We start from the raw sequence: 15,115 nt of genomic DNA, 5'->3' as shown, positions 1-15,115 counted from the left end.
GAATATTTCACATGTAAAATCTACCTGCTCTCTTAATACTAAGTCACAGTGTAGTTAAATAATTTTCACTGAATAGATAATAAATTCTCCCCTCAGGTTTCTTTTCCTGTTCTTTTAGCAAGTGTAAAAGTCAGTAGAATTGGTTTTTCCCTGCTAACAGTTTTGTAGACTTGTCCAATTTATCTTTCCTGTCCGCCCCCCGCCCCCTCCATCTTTGTTTTCTTTTTCCCTCATTGGAGTTGGAACCATCAGATGAGAATTCATTTCCAGGTGAATCATACAATTAATTTCTCATGGAGGTTGAGCATTTGCTTTAGAGTAAGAGTACTGGTTTGACAAAGCCAAATGTATTGGCCATTCCTGACATCTTTTAAAATGAGCTTTTACCACATCTTTCAGAAATTACTCAAAAATACTGCATACTCTTCCCACCCGCCACCTGTCTTCTTTGACATTAAGCCAAATATATTTTCACAGAGAGAAACCACTCTTCCCCAATTTGTCCTCTTCCCCCATGCTATGTTGGGGTTAGGGCACGGCTTTGGATCCTCAACCAGATCACCCCTACATGTCTCTGATGTGGTTAGGAGCACAGAGTTACTGTGTTTGAGGGCCTGTGGCTCGTAGAAAACTTGACACTACTTCTGAAATAACTGCAGGAGACACAAGCCTTGTTTTATCTTAATCACATTACTAAAGGATGTTGAAAAATAATTTTCTAAATTATTCCTGTTTTTGTCTCTTTTTAAGTCATTATAAAAATTTGGAAATTTTAAGCTAAGTAATTAAAAAGATATAAAAGAAAATTCTCTGAAGTATCATTTTAAACATGCAATTGGAAATTATGCTGATTTGGGTGGTTTCCTGCTTTTATGGAATGTGTTCTTATTCATGATTCTTTGTTCATGATTTTTTGAGTTAAGAAGGTGAAGGAATATTCCTGATATAGAAAGACACATGTAAGAAAGGAAGTGCAGAAATGCTGAAAGTCAAAAATACTAGTACAAATTTTCAGATCTTAGATATTTGAAAAAACAAAGGTTGTTTTTTTTTTTTATGTTAAGGAAAAATAAACATGGGGAATGCAAAAGAAAACAAAATTTAGATGGCTGTTAATGACTTAACTGTATTGCTTCAGCATTACAGAATGTTATGGTAATGGTCTAATTGAGGGTGGGGAACCTTTTTTCTGCCAAGAGCCATTTGGATATTTATACATCATTTGCGGTCCATACAAAATTATCAACTTAAAAATTAGCCTGCTATATTTGGTCAAACATTTAATTAACTCACCCCTAATGCCTTGGCAACAGGCCCAATGACTTCACAGGCCTTATAAAGCTTGAGGGCCAGACGTTCCGCACTCCTGGTCTAAATGGTTGAGCTAATTTCAGTAGGATTTGTGTCCCAAATTTTAAATATTTTTCCTAAAGAAAAATAGTTCGAACCCTACTGTATAAAAAAGGACTTGTACATTTAATGTTAATAGCATGAAGATAACTACACTGGGCTAAGCAGTTATATTCAATATAATCTGGTATGTGCATTGTCTTGTTTACTCCTCACAATTCCCTATATGATTAGGTCCTATTTCTATCATCTTCATTTGACCAGGAAACTGTGCTTAGAGAGTTTCAGCCACTTGTCCCAAGTCCATACAGGTGGTTAGTGGCAATACCAGTACTTGTTTTGGCTCAGATCTATCGGGTTTGAAGCCATTATTTTCCTAACCATTACACTGTACCACTTCCAGAGTGTAAGGCCTTCCTTGGAAAGAGTTGATCCTTGTTGAATATTCCAGATGGTTCTCACATATGCTCTGACTTGGTTTAATCAGAATCAGACAGAAGCAAACATACAATTTCATTATAAGGAAACAAACAAATCACTTTGAAGTGCCCTCCCACAAAAGATGTGCTCGGCTGATTTCCAAATGTAAGTTAATAACTCTATTAAATGTTTAACTTTAAGATGGATGTCACAGTCTTGGGGATGGGTGAGAAATCCCCCATTTATTATGCTGGAATAAAAGGAAGACTGCCTTTTAAGTACCTGCAGTCTTTGAGAAGGATGGCTCTGGACAGTTAATACTTCTCACTCCAGCAGGTCTAAATGTATCTTGTCAGCATTTCTCAAGCTGTTTCAAGCCTGCTGGTCATGTGTGGCATTTAATTTCCTCTAGCTGGAGATCAAAGCCATTGACCACTCGCCTCCTTTAAGACATGACAGGCTGCCTCTGCTTGCTTTAAGGTGGCAAGGTCAGGCCAGCGGACCATAGTTATGTGCCATCTAGCAAGACGTGAGAGCTGCCTTTGGTTGGTGTGTCCCCTGAAGTGCTACGTAGTTTGAGGAGCCAGCTGCATGTTGGAATTCGTGTTGCAGCATTCCTGACCACTCTCCCATAAATGTCTGCAGCCCTGCCTCCGTCTTTAACCATTGTCCTCAGCATCTTCTTTTAGAGCAGCTGTTAGTATCTTGCACTAAAGCCGCCTGGCATTTGTAGAGATCCCACTGATGGTTGGTTTGAGAGCATTTCACGTAGGTTGATTTACATGTGTCACGTTTGGAGCGGCCTTGAACCTCATGACGTTAGTTTGCTAGGACTGTGGAAACAAAGCACCACAGACTGGGTGGCCTAAACAAGAACTTTATCCTGTTTCAGTTCTGGGGGCCAGAGTCTAAGAACAAGGCGTTGGCAGAGTGCTTCTTTCTGAGGGTTGGTCTGTAAGGGAGACTGTCCCCTGCCTCTCTCCTGGCCTCTGCGGGGTGCTGCCAATCATTGGCATCGCTGGCTTGTCGGTGCAGCGCCTTGATCTCTGCCTTCATGTCCACATGGTGGCTCCCTGTGTGCGTCTGTCTCCACATCCAACTTTCCCCTTGTTATGAGGACTCGAATCACATTGCATGACCTCATTTTAACTTTAAAGACCCTGTTTCCACATAAGGTCACATTGTGAGGCATGAGGGGCTAGAACATCAATATATCTCTTTTGAAGGACACACTTCCATTCATAACACTTATGAATTTCAGACCTCACTAATTTGGCATTGTGTTTATGACATGTTTTTCTTGTCCTACTTATGGTATGTATTAGCCGTCTTTTATTTGATGTTTCTTCTTTAAACAATATAAGCAAAGGATATACCCTCCAACAAGAGGTTTGTGTAATTGTTGATTTTGGTGTAGTAGTTGCTGTTAGCCATAATTTAGACACCTGAGAAGGAATAGAAAGGCTTTTCATTACTCTTGAATTCTCTTGAGTTTCTTATTCCTGTAGGGTCACATAAATTGGGGAGTTGATTGAGATTCCTATACTGTGTAAAACCCCTCGGTAATGAGTTTGTTTGTAAAGATTATGGCGGATTAACTGCAACCATATCAGTATACAACACTCAAAAATAAGTTTTTTAGAAAAAGCTTTAAACTTTTCATATTTTCATATCTGAGTAGAGTTTTTTTCTAAACATTTTCTTCAGCTTCATAATTATTTTTTGTGTGTTTGTGCATGTTTGTGTTTGTGAAGGGAAGCAATTTATCATCACTGACTGCTAATCTCTATCCTGGTTTAGTTTCCTTATTATGTTCTCTCTTCTAAATTCCTTTCATATTTAATGTAGGATTGACAAAACCCATGCATTGTATACTTCACATTTTAAAACGTATGGCATTTTAAAATGTCTTTAATTCAGCCCCTTGAAGTCATATTTTATCTCTCAGTTTCCCAAGGACGTTTGAATATTAAAACACTTGTGAACATTTTCTGAGCTTATTCAACTGATGATGACTGTTTATGATGTTACTTTTATGCCTTTTCTATGCTGTGGGTGAAAAGTGGGTATCCCAGATGTGGATTCTGCTGTCAGGAAACTTAACAGTCGTGAAGGCAGGTGGTCCACACACATAAATAAGTCTATAAAGTTGGAATGTAATATATCCCGGAAAAGCTAGAATGCGGTAAGAAAGGCCAGGTAAAATGGTGTGGGGTTTCAAAAGCAAGGAAGAGAGGATGGTGTACACTAAAGTGATATAAATATGTTCTCTCCAGTGGTGAGTATTTGACTTCACAGATTCATTTGCTTTTTTTAAAAAAGTTCTATTTTTAAATTATAGTTTGCATTCAACATTATTTTGTATTAGTTTCAGATATACAGCATAGCAGACAATCATATACTTTACAGTGTTCCCAATATTTCAAGTACCCACCTGGCACCATATATAGTTATTACAATATTGTTGACTATTTCCTATGCTTTATTTTACATTCCCATGTGTTTTGTAACTACCAATTAGTACATCTAATTCCTTCACCGTTTTCACCCAGCCCCCCCCAAGCTTTTTCCCCTCTGGCATCCATCAGTCTGTTCTCTGTATGTATAAGTCTTTTTATTTTGTTTCTTTATTTTATTCTATATATTCCACATATAAGTGAAATTGCATGATACTTGTCCTATTTCACTTAACATAATGCCCAGTTAATCACTCCCCACCCACCCCAACCCCCACCTTTCCTCTGAAATTTGTCAATCTCTTCCATGCTTCTATGTCTCCAGATCTAGCAAATTGATTCCTTTTGATTGTTGTGTGAATTTTGATTAAGCAAAGGTGTTATATGTAAGTATTAAAGTAGGATTGGCTTTAAGCTTTATAATTGGGAAGGGTTAGTGGGTTGTTAACATGTGAGCACCCATGAATGTATGGCCATGATAGATAAAAACTACAATTACCGGCCACCTCAATTCCCAAACTTGAGATGTAGTGGGACCCATCTGCTCCTCAGTGCCCTGGGATCTGTTGATGGAACACACCCATGTCCCTCCGGTGCCTAAGTCCCCCAGGTTTCTGCATCCCATAGTAAGACACCATGGACCTTTACTCTTGCCTGGGACAGGGTCCTCTCTTTTCCTTCCTACTTTATCTAGGGGAGTGTGAGGCTATAGCTGCTTGCTTTTCATTTTCTCATACTTCTAGTGTCATTTAGATAAAGAGAAACCTTGTTTTATTGTTCCATCTCTGTAATTAAAATATTGGACTTACTCTGACAAAGCCATTCAACAGATGATACTGCTTTCTGGTCATTTTTTTTTCTGCTTATCTTCAGGTTCTGTTGAGGTGAAGATGCAAAACTTCACTCCTGCGGGAGACTGCTAAATGCAGAAGTCTGCCCGCACTGGCTTGTGCCAGGCCTAAGTTGTTATCTCAGAGGTGAATAAGAACAGAGGAGGGATTTCCTCACTTTATGTAACACAAGACTTATGTGATTGAAAGTGCCAATCTTCTTTTAGCATTTCGTTCTGCCAGTCTGTGCTGAATTATTGAACTTGAATGAAATGACCTCATAAATGGAGAGACTAACCCAAGCCAAGACTGAAATATACTAAATACATTTTAAAGAGCTCTTCAAAGCCCCTGGAGAAATAGTGGGAAGAAATGCTGTTAATTAAAACAAGCAGCATTCAGGAGGAAGAGAGCGGCAGTTAACCACTTTTTCAGAATATGTGGGATTAGAGAGGTGGCTTTTACTGCTCGCCCTGGAGGTCAACTCCATTGCAGTACTATCAGGAGTTGGAAGAATTCTAAAAGTCATAAATACCCACTTGGAAAACACTGGACTCCCGGTTCACTGAAGTTTTAGTCTTAAGTGTTGACACTTATATATTCTGTGAAAGCTAGAATGCAGCATAAGGGGACTGTTATGCTGACTTCCAGTGTCCTGAGAGGTTACTATCCGCAAATGGGAACTCTGGACAGAGGAGAGGCAGGTCTGATTGCTTTGTATGAGCTGCTGCAGGATGCTCCCAAGGCCCGCCCTCTGTTTCTCTTTAGGCTGCATTGACTTCTTTTAGACTTTGGGTCCATGGGCCAAAGCTTGTTATCACAGCTCACTTCTAAGATCAAGCCTGTATCCACCCTATTAGTCACAGAGTACGAAAACAGCAGCATAGTATGACAATAAAGTCAGTATTAAGTGGTGCAATATAATGCACAAAATACATGACAACATAGAAAAGAAATTGGATAAAGAAGCTAATGGAGTAAATGGATTTTGCTCCATGTGATTTTCATATCTGGTGCTCCTTGTATATAGATAAAGTTGAAAAAGTAGAGTTCTAATTCTTACTAGGCCAAGGAGGATAGTAGCTCACCCACCGACATTTGCTAATTTTATTTTTAAAAACCAGAAAGTCTATTGAAATTGCAGATCCAACCCTGACTTCCTTTAGACTTTAGTGAAAGAATGCGAGGCTTGAGGGTCTGGTCCATCAGTACAGCTGGTCTCACTTAGCTTGCAGCAGATAAACAAACAATGCCTTAATCTTTCTGACAAAAGTGACAATGAGGATATTGTTTAGGAAAGAGGCATGATTTCAATTATTAGACAAAACTGTACAGGGATAACTTTCCAATTAGACAATGTTTAAGTGTATTGGCCTCTGTTGGTCATTTTTGTTATTAGGGTTCTTTGAACATTTGATTAGGAGCCAGTCAAAAATAATCAGTGATGTTTACTATCTTCAAAATTGAGATCAAATATCAGCTATGCCCAACTGGTGAAAATGGGGGCATTCTTTGCATAGTGGAAGAAATATTTGAAAGAGCAAGTGTGGAAATTTCCAATTATTACTATGTCAGGGCTCCTAGAATCTCCCATAGTTCAGGTTGAATAATTTTTGAGGAGGACTGCAGGAAGGATTAATGATAAAATTGGTTTCACCTTAAAGCATACCCACATTCCTGAGTTTTATTATTATTATTATCATCCTTTTATTTTGAACCAGCATGCTAGGGAATTAGCATCATTTTAGTCTAAACCAGTGGTTCTCAACTCATTCTCAGTCTTTCTTCCCAGGTTACATTTGAGGATAACTGGAAACATGTTTGTTTTTCACAGCGTAGCGAGAGGTGGTTTTGTTACTGGCATCTAGAGAGGCCAGGGATGCTGTTGGACCACCCCGCAAATGAACAGGACAACCTTCTGCAACAGAGAATTATTTACCCCAAAGTGTCATAGTACCGAGGTTGAGAAACCCTTGTCTAGACAAGGACTGCATGCAGGCAGTGTTTATTTTAAAGAGCTCTTTTCTTTAGAGGTATTTACTAAGCCCCTCTGGTACTCTGCGTGCAAGGCCAGCCAGTGGACATGCAGTGCGGAACAAAATTGAGTTCCTCTTCTCATGAAGCCATCATGTTATTGGAGAGGCAAAAATTAATCAAGATAGTATACATATTTGTAATTTTAAATTGCATAAAAGAACAAAGATATATGAGAAAGAATTATGATAGAGAGTGGTGGATTTCATCTATTTGTATGAGAGTTGGTTGGGCAATAGATATGCTTGTAATGGATGGATAATAGAAGCCTTGCTTGGAAGGGGACAATTATGCTTAGATATGAAGGAGGAGACATGACCAATCAGGTACAGAGTAGGGACAAGAGTGTTTCAGGCCGGACTCTGAGAAGAGCTTGGTAGGTTATGCAGACTCGGCGAGCCCCATGGAGGTTAGGGATGTGTTCAGGGGGATTTGTATGAATTGAGTTTTGAGAACTTGGCCTTGGGGATCATCCTAGGAATGCTCTGCTTATACATTGCTGCACAATGAACCACCCCAAAATGTAGAGACTGAAAACAACACTGTCATTCAATTTGCTGCAGTTGGGGAAGGGCTGGGCAGGAAGGGTTTGTTTCTGTTCCACGTGGTATCATTTTGTGCATCTTGTCTGGGATATGAAGGATCCATCGCCAACATGGTTCACGCACATGGCTGGAAAGCTGGAGCTGGCTTTTCTCATGGTTTGGGCTTCCTAATAGCATTTTGTCTCAGAATGAACATCCCCTGACACAGGAAGTAAGATGTCTGCCTTCAGCTCCAACATATGAAGATCTTGGGAGTTGTTGCTTCCATCCTTACAAAGAAAAGCAACTGGGCAACCTGAAAAATCAACAAGTTTTCTTCAATTCATCGAAGAACAGAGGTCACAAGGAAAACCACTCTTCTAAACTCTGAGGAGACAGACACGTTGAGGTAGACATAGCCATCATCTCCTTACCTGGACCACAAGCTGCTGGAGCTGTAACTGGTAGGAATGCTGAAATAGTCACTTTGATCACCTGCTGGAGGCTGAGTGTGGACTAATGTGAGAGTGAAATCTCCGGGGCTGCAGCTGTAGGAAAGCCCAAGCCCCCACATTTTTGCAGACTTGGCCTCCAGGAATCCCACAAGGTTCTCACAGTGAAGATCATGAAACGAAGATCTGTTTGTGTCTCTGGCAGTGGGAGGGGGAGAGTAATTTTTTTCCTAAGAAGATATAACAGTTCTTCATGTGTTGCACCTAACAAGAGAATGTTAAACTATGTGAGGCAAAAACTGATAAGAACAGGAATGAGAAATGGACAAATCAAATATTGTAATTGGAGACGTCAGTACCCCTTTGTCAGCAATAGGTAGATCCCTCAAGCGGAAAGATCGCTAAGGAATAGATGACCAGGGAAGCTGCCAATATTTTAAGGCCTGTGCCCAGAACGGGAAGGGTCACTTTCACCTACTTTATTGGTCAGGTATTTGAAGAGACCAGATTCCAGGGTAGGGGACATACGATGCACCAGGAGTGTCAAAGAATTTTGGGCCTATGTTTATTATTATTACGAAACCCCATCCATGTTTTGGTACATGGATGACGCTCAACCATCTGAGCCACTCCGGCTGGTTGGGGGCGGGGGGCGTGTTTAAAATCTCACAATAGAGATTGGATTTCATTCTAGTCTGGAATTAAATCTTTGTTGTCAGTTGTGCACAGAATTCGTCAGTTATCTTTTGTGATCACTTACTCATTGACCCCCTTTTGAATTAACCTCACTAGGTTTTAGATAACACTCTTGAGAAGGGCCAAGACTGGGTTTGGAGTAAGGTGCTTTGTGCTTTATGTCCTGGTTTGCCTGTGACAGTCCTGGTTTACGGTTTGGTCTTTGTGCAATTATGAGTAATACTTCTTTTTACTAATTCAGTGTCCCCATTTGGATGATAAATGATATGCTCAGCTTACTTATATAATGCTTTATTCTTTTAGAAACTTGGAAAAAAACGTTTTGCCAAAACACAAAATTTGATTAAAATATTTTACTCTGGGATTCATAAGAAGCATTTAGAAGCATTAATTAGAATGAACCTTTGGGGAGATTTTTGAACTGTTTGTAATTACCATTGAACCTCTCGTGCAGATTTGTCCATTTAAAATGTTTCCTAACTGGTTCATGAGCTTTAAGTACAGTACATGCTCTTGGGCAGCAAAGTATGGGCACTGGACTTCATGCTTTTTTGTGAAAAAGCAACTGATCAGTCTAAAATTCAAATAACCTACCTAGATCCCTTACTACTCATAACATAAATGGCAGGCTCAGCGTCATTTAAGGTAGTTGAAATGCTGGAAATTTTCAGCTGGAATGAATGAGTAAACTGGGTCCTGGGTGAAATCAGGTGCTGTTAGAACTCCAAGCTAATAGGTTGTAGCGTCAATGAGTTTTAGTCAAATGTGTACAGTCTGTTTAGCACTGATGTATACAAAAGAAGTATACTGTACCAGTAGGAACAATTATAATAGTGGAGAGATGGCATGTTGCTGAAAATCTAGGACTACAAATTGCATAGTGTAATCAAGTACAAGATTGGATTGTGGACACTGTTGACTGGGGACAGTTTTGAGGAATACGAGATCCTGGTAGGCTCTGGACCAGAAAAGAAACGGAGTGGGGTTTGATCTGATTCTTTCCCTAAGGGTGCGTGGGTTGCCCAGGGAGTTCAGCGTGTTTGTTGTCTCCTAGTTGGGCTCAGGTGATACCTGATTGTGTCACTAAAATCTGAAAATGGAAAAGAAAACACAAGCTCAGTGGCTTCTATCCAGAAAAATATCTGAGCTTAAAAAAAAATCTCAGACAGAAAGGAAATTATTTTAAAGATTTCAGGCATGAGACATTTTTCATGCTTAACGGTTGATTCAAGAAAACAGACATCTCTTTCCCTGTATAAACGAATTCTTTGAAAAATTAAAAGATAATTCAGTCTGTAGTTGAAAATGGTCCTTTTGGGATTGCTGTGTTTTTAACTGTCTCTGTTTTCAGGGATTTAGATCAGGGATTTAGATCCACCAGCATTGTCTGAGCTGAGGGGAAATTGTAAACATTAGATACTTTGGTTAATAGTTGAAAGCCCTGTTGTAACTCAGCAGAGAATAAGGTAGAAGTCATTCCTAATTGGCCTGATGGGTGACACCAGAGTGAATTCGGAAGCAGCTTAGCAGCCACCACAGGTTACCTACCAACTAAAATGCCCCTGAGGAAGCAGAAAGGGAACCAAAGGCTTTTATTGTGCCTCTGATCAAACCCCTTAGGAGAACGTAGAGGGAAATGGAGATACTGAGAAACCAAATATATGTTACAGAGGAGCCCTATTGGGATCCCAGAGGAAGCTGAATTCCTAATGAGAAGGCAATGGACTAGGTAAAACAGAGTCACACTGTTTTCTTTCTTTTCTTCTTCTTCTTCTTCTTCTTCTTCTTCTTCTTTTTTTTTTTTTTTTGCTTCATGTTCCTGGGAAAGTTTCAATGTTAAGCTCTGGAGAGTTTTGGGCACCTATGACTATGCCCAAAGTAAAGCATAGAGGATTATTAAATTAAAATTAATTATATCTGATCTCTGAGTGAAATAGATGAAATAACAGAACACAAGGATTTAGAGTTGGACAAAGCCTCGAGGAACCAAAAAAGATGAGAGGGACTGCCAGAGAGGTAACAGGGAAACCAAATGCCAAGGAGGGGAGAGAGTTGCAGAAGAGTGTGCATGAGGTCAAGTATTCAGCAGGGTCAAATCAGATGAGTCTCGAGAGAATCCATTCCAATTAGGAAGGTTTTTCTTAAACATGTGTAGGGGACCGGTAGGGAAAGAGACCTACTTGCTTTAGATTGAAGAGAGAGAGAAAGGGAGGTGAAAAAATGGAGGTGAAATGCAAGATATTAGTTTGAGGAGTGAGGCAGGGAAGGAAAGAACAAGAAGAAAGGAGACAAGTATTTGCTGTTTTAATTTTAAACTAAATAGGAAGGAATTGAGTATGGCATAGATTATAACAAAGAGTCAGTCAATAGGGAGAGGGAAAATGGTTAAGAAAACACTTGAAGTCCACAATCTTGATGAAGGAACCTGAGGAGCTGTTTCTTCTGTCACTTGAGCTTTGTTCTCTATGTGGCAGATATTTGGTCTCCCCCTTTCTTGTGCTGATAATACCAGCCTCATCTCATTAGCATTTAGACCTGTAAGAATATTTTCCTTCTTAAACCTCCCTTCTCTTTTTGTTTGTGTTCTTGGAAAATTCAGATACTTCACTGAACTCTGTGTAGAGCATTGGTTTCTCTTCTTGGCCCCTTTGACTCCATTGATACTAGTTGTGATATCTAACAACAATATCGAATTTTGTAAATCTTTCTTTCTCCTGGTGCTACCTTTCTCTTTGCAATTGAGGGTTATGAAAAAAAGTTGATGTTTATTGAACACTGGGTTAAGCTTCATTTTTTCACCTATAAGAATAGAGCTAATAATAAGAATTTATTTCATATAACTGTGAGGAATATATATAACTGAATATATGAGTGTTTAGAACATCGTCTTGCATATAGTACACGGTCAGTGAATATCAGTTATTACTTTTTTATTTGTTTCTAATAACAATCCTAGAAAAGCTTTGAAATAAGACTATTTATCCTACTTTACAGATATAGAAACTGAGGCCCATAATGTAGTTTGCCCATGATCACATAGCTAAGTGGCAGAGTCAAGATTCAGGCCCAGTCAAGTCCATCTAGAGAGCTGAGTTCCAATTTTTATCTCCTTTTATTTTTTGGGGAAAAAAAAATAGAAATCTACTTTCTTAAAGTCTATTTTACTCTACCTTTGTTAATGATCGACCCTGGGGGTACATAGCTAGTTTCTCCCATGATTCTCATATCTTCCTTTGTGCCAGCATTGTAATTTCCTTTAGTTATTTATCATTCGTATACTCTGCTGTTCTAGGCAACTGCACGGTGACATCATCATAGCAATTTCCCCCCTTATTTTACCCAAGTGATTTGTGGCTTTCCCTCCAGTAGGTGCCTGCTTGGAATAGAACACTCACTCTTCTTCTTTCCCCTCTGTCAAATACGTTTATTTTGGACAAGGTTTTCCATTCCATTTCTGCCTTCTCATTGTGCACCTCAGCCCAAGATTTGATGGCACTCATTTCTCTTACTATCTTTTTATTCTACTCACATGGCAAACATAACTCCTGATCTTCCAGCACCTTTACAACCCTTTTATACGTCTCATAAATAGTGGAGAAACTAATACCTAACATTATAGCAAGAACAGTACCTTAAAAAAATAATTTTTTTTCAAAGAATTTTTCAGTTTTTTTTTAGTGAATCAGAAACTCATCACCTTTGAGCCCCCACCCAAAGTATATTCCCACCCCTAACTGTGACTGTAGTTAAGCATTTAGAATTTAATTAAGAGGAAAAAATGATTGTCTCTACTTGTTATGCCATTTGGAAGTCTTGCCAAAATTTCATAGTCTTTGTTTTTATTTTAAGCCACTTCCTTATGTATTTGTGTCGAAGCAGATACACTTATATTGATTGTATATATTTAGTCACACAAACTTTTAGATGACTTAATTAACTTACAAATCTTTTTTTTTTTTGATGATTGATGTGACCTGAGCTAATTTACCATTGACCTACCTGTTAAAAAAGGATTTTTTTAATTAATAAGACCTGAAGAGAACAAATGCATTTAAGCTTGTTTTGTCTAATGGAAAATGGTTATGTGGAAGATGTTTCATCAAAAATGCAATTGTTGAAGCTACTGTGGCCAGATCTCTATATACGGACAATGTTAGGAGGCACTTAATAGTCAGCCTGTACTGTTATATTTCCTTTCTACTTTTCAAAAATGCTCTTTTGTGTTATGTATATTTTTATAATGCATGAACACACACATACATACATTTGCATATATGAAAAAGAAAATGCAGAGTTGACAGGTTGAAGGATGGGTCCAAGTTGATACACCTGAGTAGTAGCAGAGCAGCCCTGGAAACTTGGGTGTCTCCACCTCCCATCTGTCATTTCCTTACTCTCCTTCAGAACTGGAGCCATTCCATCTATCTGAGATAAGTAAATCTCCCTGTTTTTTAAAATATCCTATATAATTCAGCCGTGCTTTCTCCTTAGTAACTCAAGTGAATGTTTTATAACATAATGCTTGTCTGACACAATTTTAATCATGATTTCTCAGTTTCTGAAATTCACAATCTGAATTTCACTTGACTAATTAGTGGTTTGGATTTTTAAGATTGGGCTGAAAATGAGAAAATAAGGAATGTATTTTCTTCACAATTTTGTCTATATAAAAACAAAAGGAAGCATGATCCTATGTGTTATAACCAGATAAAGTTGTTTATTTTACCATGGACACAGGATATTAGTTTTATAGTAATTTTTATGTGTATACATTCATTTTTTAATAAGAAAAGAGTATAAATAAATCTAAAAAAAGAAAAATGGTAATCAATTACTAAGTGACCAAATATCTTATCTACAGATACTTGACATAGAAAAACTTAGATATTTGTCTGAAGTTGACCCAATTTAACAGATATACCATTGATTTCTAAAACTCATTATAAGGTAATGTATTGCAGTAGCTAAAGTCTCATTTATTTTCTGGACTGAGATTTGTATGCACAGTGCTGTTATGGAAGAATTCCTCAATTGGATGACTACTGATGATTTCCCATCTGCTTCAGTTGGAGAAGTATGATGGCAGTTGTATGCATTCCTCATTTTAGGTGAAAACTGAGAAAATATCTAATTGCTTTTGAGCAAATATTGCCTGAAGTCAGGGACTTTACTCCTCTAACATTCACTTTGCACTGAAATGAAAGTCATATCACAAAGCTTTCTGATAATGAGTGAGAAGATTGACACACACAAACGAGAGACATTTAGGAAAGCTGGCTCTTGTGCTTTCTTAGTTATAGAAACTGTTGTAACAGGGAAAGGTGATGGAATCTGCCCTGTCCATAGCCAATCAGTACAAGCAAAAGCCATTCAACATGGCCATTCCTCAAAGTGGCTACTTTATGTTTTCTCACTGAATGGAAATTAAGTTTCTTATTCAAAGCAAGATTTTTAACAGTTTTTTGTTAATATCTTGTCAATTTTCCTGACTTTATAGCACTAAACCTAGCAAAACAGATAGCTCTACAGAAAAGGGATGCTAATGTCCTGTTAGATGATGACACACACATTATGGTTTGGAATGCCCTGGAAGTAGCATAGGTGGATTTAATAAATTGAGTATTCGGCTTTTTTATGGTATGTGTACTATATTTTTTATAGTATGCATACAAATATTTTATAGTATGTATACATAATTATAGTATTTAAATCCTTGAAATTTATTTATTTTTAGTGTGTTTTAACTTATGTTCACACATATATTAATTTTATAGTCTGTTTTCATCTATATTTATATCATGACATATATTTAGTAGGCTTTTAGCTTAGTTAATTTAACTTTATTAGTTAGGCATAAAAATGTATATTTAACTTCCTCAGATGAACATTGTTAATATGTTAACTTTTATTTTAATTAAAGCTCTCCCCTAAAAAAATGTGAAGGGTAATTCATGTATTGGTAACTACATGATCGAATATTTAATTACTCTACTGGATCAATATTGTGAGGACTTGGCATCCAAATCTCCCAAGTCTGCTTTTCTTTTCTTATATCCTTTTGCTTCCCTAGTTTCTGCTCCCTGTACATTAAATGTGCTTTCCCCCCTTTCTGAACCTTTGCTTTACTTAAAAAAAAAATGTTTTTTATTGATTTCAGAGAGAGGAAGGGAAGGGAGAGGGAGAGAGCAAGTTAGAAACATCAGTGATGAGAGAGAATCATTGATCGGTTGCCTCCTGTACACCCCTTACTCGGGATCTAGGCCACAACATGGGCATGTGCTCTGACCAGGAATTGAAAAATGACCTCCTGGTTCATGGGGTCAACACTCAACCGCTGAGCCATATTGGCTGAG

The 15,115-nt window shown here is 38.1% G+C and overlaps 1 protein-coding gene across 2 annotated transcripts in view; it reads left to right on the top strand.

The window, feature by feature from the left end:
* The window catches only part of CDK14 (cyclin dependent kinase 14), a 513,399-nt gene that overhangs the window by 143,520 nt on the left and 354,764 nt on the right, over nt 1-15,115 (top strand). The window lies entirely within an intron of this gene.

Source organism: Eptesicus fuscus, chromosome 14, assembly GCF_027574615.1.
Source record: "Eptesicus fuscus isolate TK198812 chromosome 14, DD_ASM_mEF_20220401, whole genome shotgun sequence".
NCBI lineage: Eukaryota > Metazoa > Chordata > Mammalia > Chiroptera > Vespertilionidae > Eptesicus > Eptesicus fuscus.
This window is presented reverse-complemented; position numbering and strand designations above follow the sequence as displayed.